Raw genomic sequence first — 8,090 nt, forward strand, 5'->3', positions numbered from 1 at the left:
AATTAGAGACAGTAATTGGAGGATGTACCAGCTCTTTAAAATGAGAAACTGTGTATCTTCCGTCAATTTTGAGAGTCTACAACTCAGTGGTTATTCTTAATGGAGGTAGCTTGAAAGCAAAGGTAATTACGTATGGAAATTGTCATGCTTTTGGAATAAAATGTCTCAATTCACAGTGAAGATTTTGTAACTCCTTCTCATAATTCAGGAGGGGAAAAAAAAAAAAGGAAAAAAGGATTTAATATAGAAGCAACCAAAACAGAATCTTGTGGCCTGCCTGCTGCTTATCTAGAAGGAATTTCCAATATGATTATGCTTCCAAATGAGAGAAAATAAAACTGGCTCTTGCCTTTTAGCTCTGCTGCTGGAAATGTGGGGTCCTTCATCCTTCTTCTTCAAGTCTAGATGCAGATCCATGTCAGCTCCACTTGATCTGACCATGGGCTTTCTGTATCATCAGCAGGTCTTTGTGCAGTACTTTGACTATAAAGAAAACCAAGACTCCCATTTAAGCTTTCAAGTTATACATACAAGTAAATTGAGTATATCTCAGCCTGTCCCCCTCTCCCTCATCATCCAGCAGAACTTCTTCAAGAGTTATCAAATCCTGCAATAGAATTTTTAGTTCTTTCATCAGGTTTGGGACTCAGCCTGCAGTGAATCAGAAAGCATTTTTCATATCTTTTTGCAATATGCTTTTTTGTCATCACAGCCTAGCAAGTCCCTAGCTTAGCCAGTAGAAGAAATCTCCCTCGTGGTATCTTCACGGTGTAATATTAAAACCCTTTCTGAAGCATGAGATTTGGATGAAGCTATGTTCAACCCTGGCAGCAAGGGACCCTGTGAAAGTTTTAAAAGAATTGCCCCCAAAACACTTTTGGGGGTTATGTGTCCGAGCGCCTGTTTGTGAAGCTCTCTCAGCCCTGGGGAACAGAGGGAACTATACATTGATATCAAACGGGGTAAAAATACTTGTCAGATTTCAGGCAGACTGTGCTTTCCTGTCTTGTTTAATCTCTGATGGGGGAGAGAATGGAGATTTGTGCCTGAATTATTTGCTTTTCTCCTTGTCATTATCCATATAACATCTTAAACTCTTCCCTTCCTAATCTGAGGTGACTCACAGAGGTTCCCTATCAAACACAGACATGATACAAACACTGTATTAGATTACACACTTTGTCAGAAAATTGGCACTTTAGATACTAAACGGTAGCCTGTGCTCTGCAACCATGCTATCATTCTTGCTCAAAGATCTTGTCAGAGCCTATAAATTAAGCAGGATTTGGGCCTAGAGTTACATGAAAGAGACGGCTGTAGGAAACAGGGATGCTGTCTCAACTCTCAGGACTTGAATTTAAGGGAAAATTCTCTCCCATTTGACCCAGGATGTGACTTTTATCCCAGCATATGCTGTCTATTTTAACCCATGTATTACTGAATGAGCAGCATATGCTCAGGCATTGGGGTGTCAAGATGTCACATAAATGATCACTTCTACCTTCTGCAACCTGAAGGACACTACATAATGCCTGTTTCCATCCATATGAGCTGCATCCCCTACTGTGGTGTTACTGTACCCAAGCTATTAGAGATGCTGCCTGAATGTGTACTGACTCTAAAACAATAGCTCTGACAACAGCTCATCTCCACAGGGCAGAAGGTCACTGCTTTGAAAAGCTGAGCCAGCATTGCTCAGACACAGCACTTGAGTTACTACAGAAAAAGGAGGATATAATGAGCCAGCTCACCCCTCTGCCTTATTCCCATGTACACTTTAAACCTAGGGATGAGAACCAAGGAATCCTTATACCCCAGTCCCTTGCTACCCTGCTACTGAGGAGATGGAGGAAGCCCCCTGACACTGCCTGTAACAATGAGAAATAGTCAAAAAATTGCACAGAGAACAACAACATTCTGGTGTAGTGTTTCTGGGATCTCCTTTCATCCAGTGATGAATAGCCCACAACTATTATGCACAAAACCAAGGATTAATATCTGTTGGTGTTGTAGCCTTTCAAGAAGGAAATACCTAAAGGCTGTCTCCACATCTGCAGATATGTTATTTCAGGGCCAGGTACCATCTACAAAGGTCTCTGCCATCCCTAAAAAGGGAGATGCCCAATTTCAAAGTAATCATTAGGCCTGCATGGTACAATGGTTTCAGTCAGGCAAAATGCACACAAACCACATGAATGATCACAGAAGGCCAGCAGTGCTGTGCTCCTTAGATACGTCAGGACTGAAAGCATTGGTAGCTTTGCTGCAGCCGTGCTGTTAGAAGGATGTAAGTGAAGCTATATTTGTGTGGGAATGAAAGTAGAAAAAACACTCAAGTCCTTCAGGTCTGAAACAGAAGTAATAGGATTTCAAGTTAATGACAAATAGAGAACATTTGTTTTAAGTTTAAACAAGGTTGTTTTGAATAACAAACAGACAAACATTTTGTAGAAGAGGAGAGGGAGCAAAGTGAACTCCCTGCTTTAGGGTAGCTGCTACATTGCCCTTTCTTCTTGTGTTTGAGCAACAGCAAGGGATAGCAAGGGATAGTAGACAACAGAATAACAGCAGTGTCTTTTTTTTTTTTTTTTTTTTCCAGCCTGCAGGCAGATGCATTCAGGCTGTACACCCAGCTTAACACAAGGGGCTGTGCACGTGGTCAGCTGCCCTTTGACAAGGTGGAGTCCCTTCTTGCCTAGTGCTTGGGCGGGTGCTGACTCAACCCTGTCTGTGTGGACTCACAGAATAAAAGGATGGAGATAAAGCAGCATGGAAAAGCACAGGGCTGTCCTATGCAGGGTTTTCTTTAAGAACCTTTTTGCTCTAAGGGAAAGCTGATGAAAGAAACAGGCAGCATCAGGCAGAACCTGACCTGGAAATTGGGCCGGCTGGCTGGAGCGTATAGTTACAGTGCTCTCTGGTGGCAGATGAAATCCTCACCGACCTTCCCAGCCACAGTAATCCTGCAAGGAAAGGGGTGTGCTGAGCTTCGAGCCTCTTTTCCTGGAGCCATGTGAGTACTAGGTGATGAAGTCTAAGGGCATAAACACATAAACAGACAAGCACAGATAAGCATTTTAAAATCTGTGGAAGAACTGTGCAGATCCAACTCCATTTAAAATTCTCAGCACAGCAAAAGGATTTTTGATAGCTTTGTGAACACGCAGCTTTTCAGCTCTGTCACACGCACATTTTTTTAGTATGGAAATGGATGCCACAAGCAAAAAAAGAAATACCCTCCTGTCTCTAAGTGAATGCCCACACACCAGTTACACCAACATGAAAACCCCATGGCAAAGCATAATACAGACCAATCGTTCCCATAGTGCCTGTAATCTGCAGATCTTCAAACACGTCACACAGATCTCTGATGAAGTTCAGAGCATCACTGTTAAGGAAATATTCCTATACCTGGGGCACAGATGTAGAGAGGCAAAGATATTTGCAAGCTGAAATACAACTGCAAATACTGTTTTTTGGTCCCTGCCTCCAACCAGTGATGGCGGACTTCCAAGCACAAGAACCACATGCCAAACTCTTAGATTTTCTTCTAAATGAGTCAACTGGCCCCTAGGCCATGACGGGTTTATCAGCAGAGAATCACAGACTGGCTGAGGTTGGAAAGGACCTCGGGAGATACCCTGAACATCTGTTCTGCTCAAGCAGGGCCACCTAGAAAAGGTTACTCAGCACCATGTCCAGATGGTTTTTGGAGATCTCCAAGGAGGGAGACTCCACAGCCTCTCTGGACAACTTTGCTAGTCACCCTCATGGCAAAGAAGTGTTTCCTGATGTTCAGAAAGATATTTCTGTGTTTCAGTTTATGCCCATTACTTCTTACCCTGTCAATCATGTCCTTCCACTTTGCACATGTACACCAACATTTCATATTTCATAGCATACAAGTCTTTCCCACATCCAAAACCATCTGTACTGGCTACTGGGATGCTTGAAAGAAGTTACAGAAACAGTTGACCAACAGCCCATTGGAGCGAGTACCTGTCTGTCATCAGGGGTGTAACGTGCTTTGCTTCCTTTACACAGAATATAGGCAGAAAGGAAGATGTTACAACAACTGAATGCAAGCTGTACTTGCTACAATGCGGGAATATTTCTAATATATCAATAATCATGAGTAAGCATTTTCATTTCTCAGCACCCACTCTGGCACTTCTGCCAGGGCATTGTTAGCAGACCTGAGTTTATACTGACTATAGATTGAATCAAGCAAAGGCATGTGGAGCCACAAGCAGAGGCTGCATATAAATGCTTAGCAGAACACTAAACCTCAGCAAGTAGGATGTTGCCACAGGAATCTGTCTATATATGTTTCTGCCTGTTTGGAGGGTAGGCAGGCAGCACGTGCCCCAAGACTTCAGTCTGTGCAGAATACAGAATTAGACATTTTAAAATGAAGAAATTTCTGTAAGGACACAACCAACTAAACAATTTCTGAATTCAGTTATGTAAATGTTACACCTGAGAAACTCTGCTAAAGCTGTAAGGCTAACAACAGACATAATCTGGATTCACAAATGTGGAATAATGCAAAACTTGCTCTCTTCCCTCACCTGTGAGGGTGAATGAAGCAGGCTGGCTGGGGAGAGAAAATAACCATAATAAAATGTCTAAGGTACTTTCCAACTCTAGTACCCAGTCCAGCTCCCATTTTAAAAGTCCTGAGAGTTGAATCTAAAGACCTAGGCACAGAGTCAGTTCAGACTTAAGCTGCCACACAGCACCTGAGTCCCAGTGGCTGTTCAGATACAGGCTCTCAGCTCAAGGCAAATGAAACACAGCTCAATTTACCTCATAGAAAAGAACATTTCAACTACTCTGAAACATTTTGTGTTTGCTGTAGGCTAAAAGAATATCTAGCCCAGCTGGTCTTTGGTAACCTTAGCATACATGTGATTTTTTTCCCCTCAGCAGGTCAATCACATTCCCACTGAAACTCCCTAAAGGGGATCAAATTAAGCCAGGCAAATAATTCCACATAAGCTGTATGTCCCATTTTGCTCCCTGCAAAACACACACTACTTCAAGCATTTGTGCAGTTTGCTCTGAATACCCAATATTAAAAATTAAATATTTCATACTGATTTCTTTTAAATAAGTCATAGAAAAAATCCACAACCAATGCAAGAGCAATCTGATAAAAAGAAAACAGAAGAAAATTGCAGTACAAACTATTTGTCTGAAACTGTTCACTTGTTTTTATGTTCATCTCTCCAGTATTAACCTGGGAGTGATGGGACAGGGGGGAACAACAACACAGAAGCAATACCCTTCACTAACTCCTTGATCCCCAAAGGTAGATATCTCCAACACTTCATGCTGTAAGTTTCACAGCAGGTTTTACTGTTGCTATGGTTATTCAAAATCTTCTATTCAGTAAGAGAGAAAGAAATTCTCCAGGTCTCTGCAATACATAATAACACAAGCATCTCAGTGCCAAGCTCTCCACATGGGGTTAGGCTTCAACAGCATTGCCCTAAATCTAAACATACAACATCAAATTAAGGGTACTTAAATATTTAAAAAGAATTAAAAGTGACACTTATTTAATTTAGAAGATAAAGTTAGTGTGAGAAGAAAAGAAAGAAAAGGAGAGGGAGAAGGAAGGAAGGAGGAAAGGAGGGAAGGAAGAAGGGAAGGAGGGAAGGAAGGAATCCCATATCTTTAGAAAGTGTCCTTTTCTCAATTTTGCAGATATGGTTCCAAAACACTGAGTAGGGTACAGACTTCAGGAAATACAGAAACACATTTGAGTTCTGCCACTATCTGTAGTGTTTTCTTCAATATCTAATTTGTAAACTCAATAAAAATGCTAGCATCTAAATGACCAGTAAAGCCAGTACTGAGCAGGAAAAAGGCTCTCAATACATTTGTTATCCCCACAGGTAGCTGATTAGCAAGGTAATATGATGAATTATTTAGCCAATGCATGGTTTTATTCCCCATCCACTTTTTGATCTTCCCCACTCCATGAAATAGGCCATGGTCTTGAGGTTTCTGGAATATGAATCAAGTCACATTTCAGCACTTTCATAATTCAGCAGCATTCTATTCAGTGCTGGGCAGTTCTATTTGCTCCTCTCTAGCTGGGACTGATACATAAGAGCAAAAACATGAAGCAACTTGGATGCTACCATTTAAACAGTTTATACCGTGTCAAGAAAGCTTGCAACTCAAACAGATCTATGGGTGGCAGAGAACATCCTTTGGTGTCTTCACTTCAGCATGTCATATTCAGAGGGCTGTGCTGTGCAGTGTTTTCACCTCCCACAGGATAGGCTCAACTTCCAGCTCAGGGATGCACATAATGATCTCAGTCAAGACTCTGTAAGAGCACATCACTATGTAGAGCCATAGTCTCTGTCTTTCTGCTCCTATTCAATAATTTTCTGCTTATTCATTTGAGGATCGCATTAGTTTTCAGTCACAGCATTACACTGAGATGTTCAGCCAATTAGCTGACTTCTAACTCCTTTCAGGGTCACCGTTTCCCTGGAAGCAAGTACCCTGCTCTGTGTGTGTGCACTATCGTCTTTGTTCCCAAACACATGACCTTGCATCTGGCTACATTAACATTTATGCTGGTTAAACAAGCCCCACTTCCCTAATGAACTAGATTGATCTGTCAAACTGATCCAACTTTATCACTATTTACTCTTAGTAGTAATGTATCCTCTGCAAATTTTACCGGCACCAATTTCCTCATTTTTGAACCATTAATAATACCACAGATTTGTATTAGGCTAGAAAAGATCCCCATGGAACTCTGCTAGAAATACCCTCTATGGATGATGATTCCTCATTTACAATTCCTTTTTTTTTGAAACTCATGAGCCAATTTTAATCTATTTATTATGTGCTACATTAATTTTGCATAGTTCTAATTTTTTAATCGGAATGTCATGTGGTACTAAGTCAAATGTTTTTGAGAAGTGCAGGTAGATGTCAACACAGCTCCTCTTACCACCTAACCTTGTCAAAAACAAGGTTGTGTTTGCTTAAGCAGATCTGTTCCCCACAAAGTGAGATATGCAACAGTGACTGCTCAAGACCATAGGTTGAAACAAAATGCAGCATCCAGAGTCTTAATGAGCAATGAGGAACTGCAGCAGCCAGAAGGTTTTAACTGGGGAGCCAATCGGTTGCATTTTCTTACTGACAAGCCCAAAGGTTTTCAATCACTGTCTACTCCATTTATTTACAATATATAGTATGCTAAAATTCAACACGTACGTGGAGAAATGACTCATCGAGGATCTCTGAGCGCTTTGAGTCACAAACACTTACCTGCCTTTGTGCTACAAGATGAATTGAATGGCATGTTTTCTGACTTCCTCCTCATTCTGGTTCACTGGCTCCTGGTCTTCTTTCCGATTGAAACCTTGTGGAAGAGTCAATCTCAGCTTTTATCTCTGTGGTGAACACATCCTGGAAGGCACAAAGAAAGCATCGTGTCTTGAAGAGACTTGGTGAGAAATCTAGAAGGTAGTTTTCAGCTTTGAATTACTGTGTGAGAAACACAAAGGCAGGAACTTAGCTGTTCAGTTCTCTGGAGCTCTAATAGTCTGTCTCACGTATTTCTACATCACCTTCTAGAAGAACAGGTAGACTGTGCAGAGGCAGTTGTACAGTCTGAACCTCTCATAGAAGTCCTAGCATCTCAAAGAATAGTTACGTGAGATGGGGTGACAGAACACCCCATGTTGAAAGGATGGGCTCCCTCTCTTCCTTCTCACTCTACTCCACCCATCTACACACCCAAGAGCAGTGGTTGTTGGATTTGCAACAAGATGATTCAGATTTCAAAACTGCAAGACGTCTGTATCTCTCAATTTCTGTGCCTTATAATTGAATAATAATTTTCTCTTACTTCTCCAGTATCAGTAAATAATAAAGTTGGGTACAGTTTAGAATCTTCTGAATATACACTTTTTTTTTTAATATATATATAACAAGAGGCTGCTCTTCAACAGTAAATTAATCTCTATGAGCATGCATGTACTTCCATATACCAGTCATATATCAGTCAGATCCTCTTTCACTTCACAGATGCTGGGCTATAGATTGCAATA

The 8,090-nt window shown here is 41.2% G+C and overlaps 1 long non-coding RNA gene across 1 annotated transcript; it reads right to left on the reverse strand.

Moving 5' to 3' along the window:
• Window positions 1-2,074: 2,074 nt before the first annotated feature.
• LOC121071261 lies at window positions 2,075-7,443 on the reverse strand. The gene is made up of 3 exons (XR_005820487.1): window positions 7,306-7,443; window positions 2,873-3,034; window positions 2,075-2,347 (listed from the first exon to the last, which is right to left on the reverse strand). It is a non-coding gene; the product is annotated as an uncharacterized LOC121071261 (long non-coding RNA).
• Between the last annotated feature and the right edge of the window lie 647 nt (window positions 7,444-8,090).

This window comes from Cygnus olor, chromosome 5 (assembly GCF_009769625.2).
Source record: "Cygnus olor isolate bCygOlo1 chromosome 5, bCygOlo1.pri.v2, whole genome shotgun sequence".
Lineage (NCBI taxonomy): Eukaryota > Metazoa > Chordata > Aves > Anseriformes > Anatidae > Cygnus > Cygnus olor.